Raw genomic sequence first — 15,314 nt, forward strand, 5'->3', positions numbered from 1 at the left:
CATTGAGCCACGAGGCCCTTGTGTACGCCGTTTCCCCTCCCGTTACCTACGTTAAAGGCATGCGGAGTGTGTTTCGGAAATTTTGCAGATCCAGGGCACATCGTCTCTCTGCCGCCTGCTGCGACGGAGCGGCCTGTATCCTGTTCGCCGCATCCATCCGTGGCAGCCGTGGAGAGACCAGACAGCGGCCACCTCCGGCTGCTGTTACCCTGGCGACTACTGCAGGATCCTGGCCTGTAGTTTCCAACCGGCCCTCCTCCTCGCGGGCCCGCGGGCACGTAGTCCGCGGGCCATGCGAGACGTCCGAGCGGAGACCTTCATGCTGCCTTCGGAATACCGAAGGCAGCGTTCACGCTGCCTGCGACTGCGACTGCGTACACGCTGTCGGCGTGACCTCCGCTGCACGACCTGCCTCAAGCGCATGAAGACCAGGAGAATCCTCAATAGCATGTAACTTGCAGGCGCGTGGGTCTATTTAAGGTTGGGGGGATGTGGAGACGCCTTCATACCCTGCGTTCGCTTTCCCTCAACGCACTAGTTAGCTCCTCCGAAACGCACTCTTCTCAGTTTGGTTACTTTAACTAACAGGGGAGGGCGCTCGCGTCGCAGCGACACCAGCGCCATGGATGGCGTTTTGCTGCGCGCTCGCGGGCTCTTCTCCTCGGGCTCTTCTCCTCGGTACCGGGAAAGGACGCGGAGTCGCGGACGCTTCGCGTTCCGCTCCGCTCTTCGCCGGCGGCGACCTCGTGTGGAAACATGTTCCCCTTAGCTCGTCCCGTCCGGCCGCGGAGTTTTTCCCTGCCCTAGCGTGGGCGAACATTCGCTCGTAACCGCGCTGGTGAATTGGACATCCTCGATTCCTCAGTGTATTTTGTTGCTAGCTGGCGTTATTGTTGTTATAGCAATAAATGCTTTCTTTGTGTCAGCCAGTGTGTCATTCCTTTGTTCCCGTAGAGCAAGGCCCGCCGCGGTCGCCGTGCGCTCGGTAGCGTACGCGACCACGGGGTGGGGTCCGCGCGGTTTTGAACTGTCAGCCGCGGTTAAGAGGGGAGAACGTATTTATCTCCCGAATTAAACCCCACAAAGTGTGACGGCCTGTTTGTACTTAAAGCTCTGCCGTTTTCAATAAACTTTTAGTCGTTACTTCAGCGCCAGTCCTGTTGTTTGTGTCTCTCAGCTGTTTTTTGCGCGTTATATTACTTTTCTCAAGATGAACCACTGATTAGACCATAGCAAAATTTTGACCTAGGTCTAAGCCTAGCCTAGGTTCGAGGTCCAAGCACAGTACATTTAAAAGAACACCGTCATATTTTTTTCTTGGATAGTTTTAAGTTCGACAGGTAATTTGCCGCGGCCTGTCGAGCCACATCATCGTATAAATCATCTCGCCTTCCTTACCCAACTATTGTGGGGCACTGTTTCCTCGCACTGTGTGTAATGGTGCGACTTGACATGTGTGGTAGAAATAAAGCAAACTCCAATTCACTATATTTTGATTTTCTTACGGTCGGGTCTCTCAAAGTTGGCGCTGTATTCGGCGTCTGTAGAATATTCGAAAATTTTCGCATATTTAGAGAATATTGTGGATCAATTTTAGAACTCAATGTGAACCAAACTGCAAATTTTTTTAATTCGTTTCAATATCTTCAATACTCCCACATACTTATCGAGCAGTCCTTGAAGACACAGCGAAAAATATCAAATTTGAGAAGAGGGCAAATACGGGCTGGTTGGTACATGTTTTACGAATTGGAAAAACAGCGCAATCAAAGACGAGACACAAGAAGAGACACAAGAAGGTGTTTTGGCCTTCTTGTGTCTCGTCTTTGATTGCGCTGTTTTTCCAATTCGTAAATCAAATTTGACATTTTTTCGCACGCTTATTCACTTTTCTGGTACTTCTTTATTGCTGTTGTACATCCTTACTATGCTTCAATCAACCACTTGATAAAGTTAAAGCTGTGAATTCGGCGCTAGTCAACGGCGCCTGTGTTCAACTGTTTTGAGGGCTGGTTGATCCGTGCTTGCCGCGTTGACCGCCCTGCACGAGATAACTTCATGTCAGTTTCAAGGAGGGCAAACTTCGATTTTGATCACAAAGAGCTGAACTTATCTTGCACGGTGTGCCTCACTCATATCGCTAAGGAGGAGGACCCTGGAGGAAAGTCCAAAGATACATGCGCTCCAACAGAAGTATGCTGCTTGATACCGCATATAGGGAGGTGAATATAAGTATGGGGAACTTTGATGTGGGCTAAAAATGCAATTACGATTTATTTTTGCACTAATATACATTGTCACAATCTTGGGCAGCTTGAGCATTTTATGCATGTCTGGTTCATTGGCAGCCAGTGATATAAATTGCCTATAAACAAGTATAGGAAATGTACAGGGGTACCGAAGCTTAGTGCATCGGATGAAACTTAATGTCCCATACAGCAAAACAGCATCAGTAAGTTATGCAGTGATATTACACATTGGTCCGAAGTCGATACATCTCGGCAGCGGTATACAAAAACAACAAAAAAAATTATCTGAATCTGTGGTTTAATTACTGTTCAACCAGGTTAGACTTGTGGTGTACCGTGCGACTAAGACGCGGCTTTCCGCCTGTAACGTAAAGTGCGTTGCGGACAATTTCGCTACCCGCTTAATTCGGACATCTGCAATTTACACGCTCATCAATAAATTATCCACGAACGCCTCAGCACATAACTCGAAGCTACCTTTCAAAGACATCGACGCATTCACTAGACGCGCACCATCTGCTGGACCATCGCCGTACATTGTGTGTTGGGGTTTCAGTGGGAGCCGTATGCTGGCGCTACTACACACTGTCCACGAAGGACATTCACCAGAAATGTGCTTCGTTACTCGCTTAAATGGGTTATCTGTAATTTCTTCACCGTCATCATCATCAGCCTGACTACGCCCACTGCAGGGCAAAGGCCTCGCCCATGTCTCTCCAATTAACCCTGTCCTTCGCCAGTTGCGCCCCCGTATCCCCGCAAACTTCTTCATCTCGTCCGTCCACCTAACTTTCCGCCACCGCCTGCTACGCTTGCCTTCTCTGCGAATCCACTCCGCAACCCTTAAGGACCAGCGGTTATCTTGCCTTCGCATTACGTGCCCTGCCCATTTCTTCCTCTTGATTTCGACTAGGATGTCATTAAACCACGTTTGTTCCCTCACCCACTCCGCCCGCTTCCGATCTCTTAACGTTACACCTATCATTTTTCTTTTCATGGCTCACTGCGTTGTCCTTAACTAAAGCTGAACCCTCTTTGTTAGTCCACGTTTTTGCCCCATAGGTGAGTACCGGTAAGATATAGCTGTTGTAGACTTTCCTCTTGAGGAATATTGGCAGCCTGCCATTTATGATTTCAAAGAACCTGCCATATATGCGCTCCATTCCATTCTTATTTTTCGAGTTATTTCTTTCTCATGATCCGGACCAGTGGTCACTACATACTCTAAGCAGACATATTCTCTTACTACTTCCAGCACCTCACTACCAATAGTGAAGTGCTGTTCCCTTGCTAGACTGTTGAGCATTATCTTTGGTTTTCTGCATGTTAATTTTTAGCCGCACCGTTCGGCTCTGCCTGTCTAACTCATTGATCATGCTTTGTAGTTCATGTCCTGAGTGACTTAGCAAGGCAATGTCGTCAGCGAATTGCAAGTTACTTAGGTATTCTCCATTAACTCGTATACCCAACTGATCCCATTTCAGGCCCCGGAATACTTCCTGTAAATAGGCGGTGAATAGCACTTCGGCGACTTCGAACTTGTCCGTTTACCACATGAATTTAATAAGTGTTGTGTGCACCAACGGCAGTTTTTTTCTATGTGAAAAAAAAACTTTCCCAAATGGGGGTTAGCATATGTGATGTGCACACGGAATAGTCAGTGGATTTTTGTATGTGGTGCGTCGATGGTGGTGCGTCGGACAGCGGAGCGCCGCGCGTGCCAGCCCCGCGTTGTACGTGTGCAAGTGCGAATGGTGTGTGCGAGGCGGGCACGAGGAGCGGAGATCTGGCGTGTCAGTAAACCGAGTTGTGAAGGAAGACACCGCAGAGGAAGTCTGGTAATTCAAGCCTCGAGGTGGCAGCCGTCGGACGTTGGGTCTGTGCTGCCGGGGACTTCCCTTGGATCAACGACGCAAGCCTACTGCGTCCCTTTGAAGTTTGAAGGTGGCAGCCAATGCATTGAGGGTCCATGCTGCTGAGGTTTCTTAAATAGCCTGCATAAGCCTACGGTGTTTCGGGATGCCGTCGACGGCACTTGGCTATGGTTTTGATAGTGATGGTTCAACAGCGCAAACACACACAGACCAAGAAGGAGACAAGACACACACAGCGCTGAAATCTTGGTCTGTGTGTGTTTGCGCTGTTGAACCATCACTATGAATCTACACCAACTAGCCCAATCTGCAGTTCTTCTACGGTTTTCCTCCTGCAGCTGCCCAAATCTTGGGGCGGCTGAAAGGAGTTCATCAGTGTCTCCCGTGTCCATCTCCGTTCCTCACCTCCTGGCTCCTTACCGCCGCTTCCTTCAACGAAACGCCAGCGACGCATTGGAAGTCATCAACCCGCATCCCTGCTTCAAGCAAGGCATTCCCGCTTCACCTGGGACGCTCTCTATCTGGTGAACTCTTTCCTTTTATCTGTAGTGTTGTACGCGTGTTTAGTGTGTGTTTTTCTTATTGGCTTCTTCTCTTTAAATTATAAATACGGCTTCGTTTTGTATTTTTTATCTGCTTGTTTTGTTGTACGAACCCGTACGCGAAAGCTTTCTTCTTCGGCAGTCGGGAACGTGTCACCAATTCGAGACAACTTTCAAACTGGTGACGAGTTCTGCTTGGCGCTTGTCAAGAGTTATACAAAGGCCACAAACATAATCAATCGCTGAAATCAGCGGCAAGTTATTGTCCTCGACGAAAAGTTTTCTTCCCATCTGGCAGGTATGCACGCTGTGGGACAGAATCCGCTCGAAAATTCCTTGGTATCTCCAAGCCTATCTTCGTAACCACTCGGCAAATAATGTACGCACGCAGACTTCAGGCCAGCTCCAGTTTCGCCTCAGCAAGGCATATTTATTTCTTTGGCTGTCAAACTGCCCACGAGGTCACCCTGGCGCTTATCAAGGTTATTCAAAGGCTACCAACATCATCCATCGCTTAAGTCAGCGGCAAATTATAGTTGTGGCTAAAGGTGTGCTTCGCATCTGTCAGGTATGCATGCTGTGGGATATAATCGGCTAAAAATTATTTTGGTATCTCCAAGGCTATCATCAATACTATCATCAATACTACCAATGCTATCATCTTCGGAACTACTGTGGTGGCTCATTTACGCATGTGGACTTGAGGACAGCTCCAGTTCCGGATTAGCAAGCAATCTTTTATTGCGAAAGCAATACTACTTGCACTTTCTCGCTGTTGCGTGCCGCGGCCGGTGACCACCATCGTGCCGCGGCGGTGACCACCACTGACCTTCATTTTACCTTGATTGCATTAGATTGGATTAGATTGGATTACATTAGACTGGATTGGACTGGATAGGACTGGAGTGGACTGGATTTAATTGGATTGGATTAGATTAGATTAGATTAGATTACATTGGATTGCATTTGACTGAATATGAGTGGATTGGATGGGATCGGAGTGGATCAGATTGGAGTGGATTGAATTGGATTGGATTACATTAGACTATATTACATTAAACTAAATAAAATTAGGTTAGATTGCATTACATATATATTAGACTAGATTAGAGTGGATTGGATTGGAGTGGAATAGATTGGATTGGCATGCATGAGATTGGATTGGATTCGATTCGATTATATAACCGATGCATCACCACAAGTGTAACCACAAGCACCACCACCAGGTACACTACCAGCTGTACCATGGCGTACGTACGGATATTGCTTTCGCAATTACCGGGCTTAACCAAGCTAAGCCACAGCAAATTTTTTTTATTTCATTGGCTCACAAAATGCCGATAAGTTCCCATTGGCGCTTGTCAAACTTATTCAAAGGCCACCAACATAATCCATCACTAAAGTCTACGGCAAATTATAGTCCTGGATTAGAGGTTTGCTTCGCATCTCTCAGGTATGCATGCTGTGCGATATAATCGGCTGAAAATTTATTTGGTATCTCCAAGGCTATGATCTTCGCAACTACTGTGGCAACTCATTTACGCGTACAAACTTCAGGACAGCTCCAGTTTCGAATTAGCAAGCCATCATTCATTTCATTGGCTCACAAACTGCCGATTAGATCTCCATGCTCAGTAAGGCATGTTGACGGGCTAGTTGGTTATTCATCTGGATATGATTTATTTCCGTCAAAGCGGTAGGGGCTCGAACAAAAGTGAAAAATAGTTCACTTGACGAGGTTCAAGCCCCTCTTTACAAGGCATACAACGGTTGCGCAACGTATTTACATATTTAGTGATTAATTTTCCGGACACACTTTACACACAAAAAAATAATAAATGTACAGAGCCACTGCACGAACTGAAGCAAAATAACAAAATAAGAATATTGCATTTTCATGTCGGAAGATAGCATAAGCACAATACATATACAAAGAGCAGAGAAAAAAAAATACATCATCATTATACAATTCTTAGTGAAGGTACCATCTCTATTATGGCGAAAAAAAGTCTTCAACATTGACATGCTAATATTTTCTAAATTGATGTTATGACTGTGCAGATAGTTAAGTAACGATGGAAGGGAATACTCTAACATTTGACGGCTAAACTTTGTACGCAAAAAAGGAACCTTCCAAACTTCTGGAGACCGAGACGTCAACCTGCCTTCTCTTAATTTTAAGTTTGCTATGGATGGAATAAGAGCCTCCTCGCTATGAAGATCTTGCTTATATCTTCTGGCCAGGGTGAAATAATAAAGGCTATGTATGGAAAGTATTTGTAATTTCGTGAAAAGGTTTCTGGTGTGTGTATTTGCCTCTACACCTGCGATTAGTCGAACGGCTTTCTTTTGTAGAATTTGAATTTGATTTAAGTTTGTAAATGTAGTGTTACCCCAAACAAGAAAACAGTAGTGCACATTAGACATAAATAACGCATTAAACAAATGAAGTTTAACAGCAGGAGGTAAGAAATTTTTTAATTTAGCTAGTATACCTACGGTCCTTGAAATTCGAGAAACGACGTTATTTACATGCACATCCCAGAGCATATGTTTATGAAAATATACACCAAGAGATTTAACTGTATCGACAAGTTCTATTACTGTGTCACCAATAGATAAATTGATACTTTTTGTAAATGTAGACTCTCTTCGGGTGAATTTTTTTTTTTTATTTATTGATACTGCGATCTTTTACAAGACCTTCGCAGGGTGGGCACACAATACATAAATTCTGGAAACAACAAAAACGACCTCAGGAACAAGCAAACAATCAAGAACAATTGATCAACAATTTAAGATCAAGAAACAATTTCAAAAAGTAAAAACGAAACAAAGAAATGTAGCGGTACGACATTATAAAAAAGTTAAAGGTGGCTTTCAAACCTTTTTAGTGAAGTTTGGGTTACTGCATCATTAGTTAGATTATTCCAGTCTGTAATCGTTCTGGGGAAAAAGGAGTACTTAAAGGTGTTAATTCGTGCGTTTAATGGTGTTACTGTAAAATCATGGCGTTGTCTTGTGTTGTACCCTGAGGAGAACGATATAATATTGGATGTGTCAATATTGTACTGACCTTTGATTAACTGAAATAAAAATTTTAGACGACAGATGCGATTTCTGTGAGAGACTGGAAGCAAACCACTTTGATTAAGAAGTGCAGTGATAGATGTGCGGTTATATGAATTGTAAATAAACCGTGCTGCTTTCTTTCGGACTCTGTCTAATTTAGCAATGTTAGATTTAGTGAAAGGATCCCAGATTATGACGGCATATTCTAACATAGGGCGAATAATAGTGTTATACGAAAGTGAACGTACACTGGGGGGGCCGAGCTTCAGAGCACGTCGGAGGAAAAATAGTTTGCGTAGGGCATTAGCTGTAACGTTGTCAACGTGCTCTGTCCAGGAGAGGTTATTGCAGATCCGCAGACCTAGGTATTTGTAAGTATTCACTTGAGAGAGAACTTTGTTTTTAGCAGTATAGTTAAACAAAAGAGGCTTCTTTTTCTGGGTTATACGCATGAACACTGTTTTATCATAATTAACGCACATTTGCCATTGGTCACACCATGTTATTATCTTAGTGAAATCGTTATTTAACCGTACTTGGTCCTCAGTAGTAGTAATCTTTTCATATAACACACAATCGTCAGCATACAATCTAACAGAAACTGAGATGTTATCGACAATGTCATTAATAAAAATCAAGAAGAGGAGTGGCCCAAGAACAGATCCTTGGGGAACGCCGGAATCAACAGGAACTGGAGGGGAAGGGGAATTATTTACTACTACAAACTGACGACGGTTTCTTAAGTAGGCTGTAATCCATGCAAGTAATTTGTCATTTTTTAGTACATTACCTAATTTGTGAAGAAGCTTGTTATGCGAAACTTTATCAAATGCTTTTTTAAAGTCCATAAATATAGCGTCAGTCTGCTTTCCTTCATTTATTGCCTTCGCAAAATCATGTATAGTTTGTACTAGCTGAGTGGCAGTGGAAAATCCTCGTCTGAAGCCATGCTGTGCATTAGTTAGAAAATTGTTTTGTTCAAGAAAATCTGCTATATGTTTATGAATGATGATGAATTACTACCTTTGTTTTTTTCCCATTTAGTTGTAATGAATTTAACGTGCTCCATAAACTTAAGTCCTTGAGAGTTCTGTTCATGTCTCTTTCTAGGCAATCATAACTTTGACTACGAAACAACAAGGTTGCATCATCTGCATATATGATAAACTTGGCATCCGAGGTGATATTTATGATATCATTAATGTAAAAATTAAATAGTAAAGGTCCTAGGATGCTTCCTTGAGGTACACCTGTCGAAACTCTTTTATAGATCGATAAATGTTTGCCTATTGGTACACATTGCTTTCGATTTTGCAAATATAATGTCATTAATGATAATGAGATTCCCCGTATGTCATATAATTCCCATTTCTTTAATAGTGTTAGGTGATTGAGACTGTCGAATGCCTTAGAAAAGTCAATGTAGAGGCCCGCTGCAATTTTCCTATCCTCAAATGCCTTCAGGATTATTTCTTTTTGTGTTAAAAGTGCCAGTTCTGCAGATCTCCCTTTACGGAATCCAAACTGGGATGCACTGATAAGATCATATTTATTTGCAAATTTTGTTATTCTCAAGTGTATTATTTTTTCTAAGCCTTTAGCAAACACCGGCAAAATCGAAATGGGCCAGTAATTATGGAATGAATTTTTGTCACCTGATTTAAATATTGCTATTACTTTGGATATTTGCATTCTCTCCGGGAAGATACCTGTTGAGAGGGCAAGATTATAGATATGTGTAAGCTGCGCTATTATTAAGTCAAGAACATATTTGACAGGAATTATTTGAATATTGTCAATGTCAGTAGCAAGTCAGTTGAATATTGTCAATGTCACTTGACACTTGGGAAAAAACCCACCTAGGCGCAAATGATTTCACGACACAAAAAGTGTCCGTTGTCTCCTCGTCTCTTTTTGTGTCGTGAAATCATTTGCGCCTAGGTGGGTTTTTTCCCAAGTGTCAAGGTCCCCTTGGCCCTTGTCAAACTTATTCAAAGGCCACCAAGGTAACCCACCGCTGAAGTCTACGGGAAATTATAATCCTGGGCTAGAGGCTTGCTTAGCATCTCGCAAGTATGCATGCAGTGGGTTGGCCGCGGCTGCAAAATTCTTTGGTATCTCCATGGCTATCGCCTTCACAACAACATCGGCGACTCATTTACGCATGCATACTTGAGGTAAGCTCCAGTCTTGCTGTAGCAAGCCATCTTTACTTCATTGGCTCTAAAACTACCAACGAGGTCCCCTTGGCGCGAGTCAAGAGTTATTCAAAGGCCACCGACATAATAAATCTTTGCAGTCAGCGGCAAATTATTGTCCTGGACTATACGTTTGCTCCCCTTCTTTCAGGTATGCAGGCTGTGGGATAGAATTGGCAAGAAAATCCCTTGGTATCTCCAGGCGCATCATCTTCGCAATCACTCTGCGATTCATGTACGCATGCTGACTTCAGGCCAGATCTAGTTTCGCGTTTATAGGCAATCTTTCATTTCATGGTGGAAAAAAACAGCGCAAACTAAGACAGAAAACACAGAAAAGAGGGGAGACACTACAAGCGCTGACTCGCAACTAAGGTTTATTAGAAAGAACAGAACAGAATATATACAATAACCACCCACGACTGCATACGTCATAAAAGATTTCGTGCAAGGCGTGCAAGATGATCTAAACAGGAGCAGCGCGCGTGTGCACCCGGTTATTTAAGTACCTAAATTCCAAATCTGACAAGGTCACTGAAGGATCACTGACGCACCGTTTGCCGTTTTTTCGATAAAAAACGCTTCCATCAGCTCCCGGGTCACCTTATCTTGGTGGCAAAAAAGCACGTTAGTTTTCGGGAAAAGGGGTGTGCATTTGCAAACCCGGCAGTGTGCGGGAAGGTTGTCTCGCGAGTCACTGCCGAATAAGTTGCGGTGCTCAAAGAGCCTTACATTTACACAGCGCCCCGTTTACCCGATATACTCTTTACCGCAAGACAGTATCAAACGATATACAACACCCTTTTTGCAAGGAATGAAAGGCGCCACATGTTTTGTTGTACAGGCCTTGCGATTCTTGTGGACACCAGCCGCCAGCTTTTTGTCCACTTGTGGGCAAATTGCAGCGAGCTTCTTAGGAGCCGAGAACACCACCCTAACATCGTACCTCTTTGCCACGCTCTTTAACCCATGGGAAAGCCTGTGAGCGTAGGGAATGACAGCCGGCCTACGGCGCTCACTGTCAACACGGCCTCTTCCGTTGGCCCCTGTCTTAACCCACCTCAGAACTTTTTCTCCTGCCCTGGAGATGACGTGGTCGGGAAAACCACTACTTTTCAATCGTACCACTTGCCCTGACACACTTTCCTCAACACGGTGGTGGCACGACCTAGATGTGCCGGCCTTAAGGCACGAAACAGCGATACCGTCCTTGATCAGTTTTGAGTGCCCTGACTCATAACCGAGGAGTGGCTTGACGGTGCGCGGGCGATACACCCAGCAAAGGTGTCCCGGAGTAGCTCTCAAAGACAAGTCAAGAAAGCGTAGCTCGTTGCCAACAGAAGTCAGTGATCCTTCAGAGGCCTTGTCAGATTTGGAATTTAGGTACTTAAATAACCGGGTGCACACGCGCGCTGCTCCTGTTTAGATCATCTTTCACGCCTTGCACGTAATCTGTTTTGACGTACGCAGTCGTGGGTGGTTATTGTACATATTCTGTTCTGTTCTTTCTAATAAATCTTAGTTGCGAGTCAGCGCTTGTAGTGTCTCCCCTCTTTTCGGTGTTTTCTGTCTTAGTTTGCGCTGTTTTTTTCCACCATGAATTGACACCAACTAGCCCAAATGTCTGCTTTGCTACAGTTAATCTTTGATTTCACTGGCTCTCAAACTGCCGATGAAGTCCCTTTCGCACTTGTAAACGGTTATTCAAAACCCGCCTACATCATGCATCGTTGTAATCAGTGGAGAACCATTGTTTTAGTTCGCTTCGCATTTGGCAGGTTCGAGACTACTTTGTTTTGCCGCGTGTCTGCAACATCTCTTCTTCGTGTACAGCTTGCACTAAAAGAATGCCACTAGATGGCAGGTTTCTGACTTGTACCTGCAATTGCGATTTTCACGCGCGGAGAACCTGCCTGTCATTAACGAATTCTGTCTATATGAAGATGAGCACAGTAAAGCGTGAAATGTGGAAATGGCCTGAGCACAACATTGATTCCGTTAAGCAAGCTCAAGAAGCATCCAAACCAGATGGTGATTCGTTCTGGCAGGAACTGTGTGAGGTGAGTGCGAAGGAAATCTCTGGTGACAACTATTGCAGTACAACAAGTAAAAATTGAGGAAATGTTGTTGGTCACGCAAACGCGCAAACAAATTGCTTCAGCAGTTGAGCAAATTCAATCCTCTGCTAATTTCCTTTCGTCGCGGAACAACTCAGTTCCCTCGACAGTGACTGCTAACCAGGCTCCTTCCAGGCTGCTGACCAGGAAATCCTTCATTAAGAATGAACAGTCGTCAGTTCGCGCTTTACTTACTGCTTGCCAGTAAATTGTAAACCAACACGCCCAAATACAAGTACTTATGAGTATACTATCGCTCTTTGCACCCTTCCCACGTCATATCTTCCCCCCCATTTCCGGCCTTCTCACCCTCTCCCTTTGTTCACCTTTATTTTTTCTCCTAATCCCCTACTACCAGTTCTCGGAAACCATGACATTCCTGTTACCCCCTCCGCCCCCACCTTCTGGCTTTCTCTGAACTCGAGCCATTCCCCCCCCCCTGCCTTTTCCTTCCTTGGAAATGCCCCCCCCCCCCCTTTTTCTTTCTCCTTCCACGGTCAGCCTATTTTGTTTGCCTTGTTCTCATTTCCCTGTACCACGCTGACTAATCCTCTTATCTGAGTTTTTCAGGTCCATCCTGCGCCAACCCCCCGTCGCAGCCCCTTCAAAGCCTTTGTTCATTACACACCCCCTGGATATAAGTTTTTCCACTATTGCAGCTTAACGAATCAAGATTCACCGCCCTCCCCTTCCTGACACACATCCCCTCTCACACCACTTTCCTTCCCCACCCCCGGGGCCTTCCTCCTCGGAGCGAAGGCCCTATTTAATCCCTTCCAATGATGAACGCTTTGCCCAGACGAAGACAAGTCCCCTTGTCGAAACGTTGGCTCAAGCAACGTGAGGTTTTCCCCTCCCTTGTTCATTTTGTGATCGCAAAGGACCATCTACCACACCCTCTCTCATACATATATCTGGTTATCTACCATTTTCATGCACTCGGTCGTCAGGGAAGCGAGGCTGAATAGCGCTGTTTAATAAAACATGTTGGCCAAAGTCCCAGAATTGAGCCTTACTTTTTCTCAAGCAGAAGCTATCGCTCTGCGCCTTACCTCGAGAACAAAAATATATTGTAGTCGATCCCCTGATATCTGACAGGATAGTGACACAGCATAATTGGACGACTTTCCTAAGAATGCCGGCTACAGGTAAAACTTATGAAGGAAGTGTTTCAATACTAATTTATTGCAAGAACATGGCAAAGTGCGTTTTTCAAATGAAACAACGTAATATAGGAAATAAACTGACGTCCAGCGAAATATTGGCTGTCATAACAGAAAAAAGACCTATTATGTGCTCAAGTAAAGCGACAACCAACCCTAATGGTGTTATGCCCATTTGTCAATACGGTTTTTCTAAATAAGAAAAAAAAAGTCACTCAGGCGCTGCTCGATGATTTCGAAATCTCGATGACCTAAAAATACTTAATTTTGATTATGTTCGAATGAAAACTTTTGTTTGAAGAGATTTTTGCTCCACTTTCAAAGCCTTGGAGGTGACACTGAAGCTCCGCCTTAAGGGTAAGCATAATGGGCTAATCAATGCTGAATTCCTCAATGTCGAATTTACACTCATATATCCCGGGGGTCATCCCATTCCTCGCGCCGCACGCCGTGGTGGCTCAGTGGTTACGGCTCTCGGCGCTGGCCCGAAAGACGCGGGTTCGATCCCGGCCACGGCGGATGAATTGCGATGGAGGCGGAATTCTAGAGGTCCGTGTACTGTGCGATGTCAGTGCCCGTTAAAGAACCCCAGGTGGTCGAAATTTCCGGAGCCCTTCACTACGGCGTCTCTCATAGCCTGACTAATAAACCAAACCATTCCTGGCCCAGTGGCAGAGTGGTTAAGCGATGCCTTATGATGGCAGCTGCTGCCATTGATGGCGCATGTGCGGCCCAGGTTGCTCTTCCCAAGCGACCAATTTTTAGTTTAACTCCCACGAGCCACGCTGGTAAGTTTGCTGACAATCCGGTGGGCAGGTCATGAAAACGCCACAGGGTCCTAGGGACCTAGAAACCACAGGGACCTAGGTGGCCCGCCTGGTTGCTTCTCTGGGGATGTTTCGCTCGCAACGTCAACGCCGACAACGACGCCGGAGTTTTTGCAAAAAAGGCATCCTTAACGCTATCGCGCTGAAAGGCGTGGGCTCAACTCTCAGCCTCGGACCTAAACTTCGTTTCTGCATGACACGGTGCTCCACGCGATAAGGGCAAAGAAGCCGTGGTAACCATGTGCCGGATTACTTTAACACATCGCCATCCAGACTCCTTGGCGTCAAACCGATTCTTAACCTCAGAAGAATGTTGATACATATACGATTCTGCCAATTTAGTTTATTTTTGAAGAAGTTTGTAAGCCGTTCAAAATTCTGATTCAGGCTTGAGACGCTTGCCATCATATGTAATTACGTGTCTTCGCGCATTGTATTTGTTTCTTTCTATGGAACTTATTGCATTGTTCCCAGCTGTTAGGATGTTAAATTGCTGCACAGTATGTTAAGTTGTGCCGTACGACCTTGACTTGAAGAAAATAGCGCCAGAGCATGCAAACCACGAAAAGACAAGGACGAGACACAAAGTGGTAACTCACAACTAATTTTATTGAAACCAGGCAGCGCCTTTATATGGCGAAGTTTCACTGAAAAAGAAGGAGGAGGGCAGGAAAGGTAAAGATATCGAAGCGACCATCACAGCGAGCACACATGAGCAAGCGGTAACCAAAACAAAACCGAAAAAGTTAACAAAAATTATTTAAGGGCGGTATCTAAAAATTCGAAGTCGGACGAATAAAGTGAAACAGATGGGGTGCCGACACACCTATTGCCAAGTTTCCTTATGTGAAAAGCCTCCAGACATTCACGTGCCTTCTTATCTGCGCTTTTGCCAAGAATCTTAGTCTGACTCAATCGTGCCTCGCATCCGTCGCAACCCATAATATGCGCTACCAAATGTGCATATTTATCCTTTAAATCTGATAAATTTCGGGCATGTTCCCCCAAGCGCTCGTTGATGCAGCGCCCAGTCTGTTTTGGTTGCCGCTTGCTCATGTGTGCTCGCTGTGATGGTCGCTTCGATATCTTTACCTTTCCTGCCCTCTTCCTCCTTCTTTCAATGAAACTTCGCCATATAAAGGCGCTGCCTGGTTTCAATAAAATTAGTTGTGAGTTAGCGCTTTGTGTCTCGTCCTTATCTCTTCGTGGTTTGCATGCTCTGGCGCTATTTTCTTCAAATCAAGTATGCACCAACTCGCCCAAAAATAAGTG

The sequence above is a fragment of the Amblyomma mixtum genome, chromosome 1 (assembly GCF_055824585.1).
Source record: "Amblyomma mixtum isolate Tamu chromosome 1, ASM5582458v1, whole genome shotgun sequence".
Lineage (NCBI taxonomy): Eukaryota > Metazoa > Arthropoda > Arachnida > Ixodida > Ixodidae > Amblyomma > Amblyomma mixtum.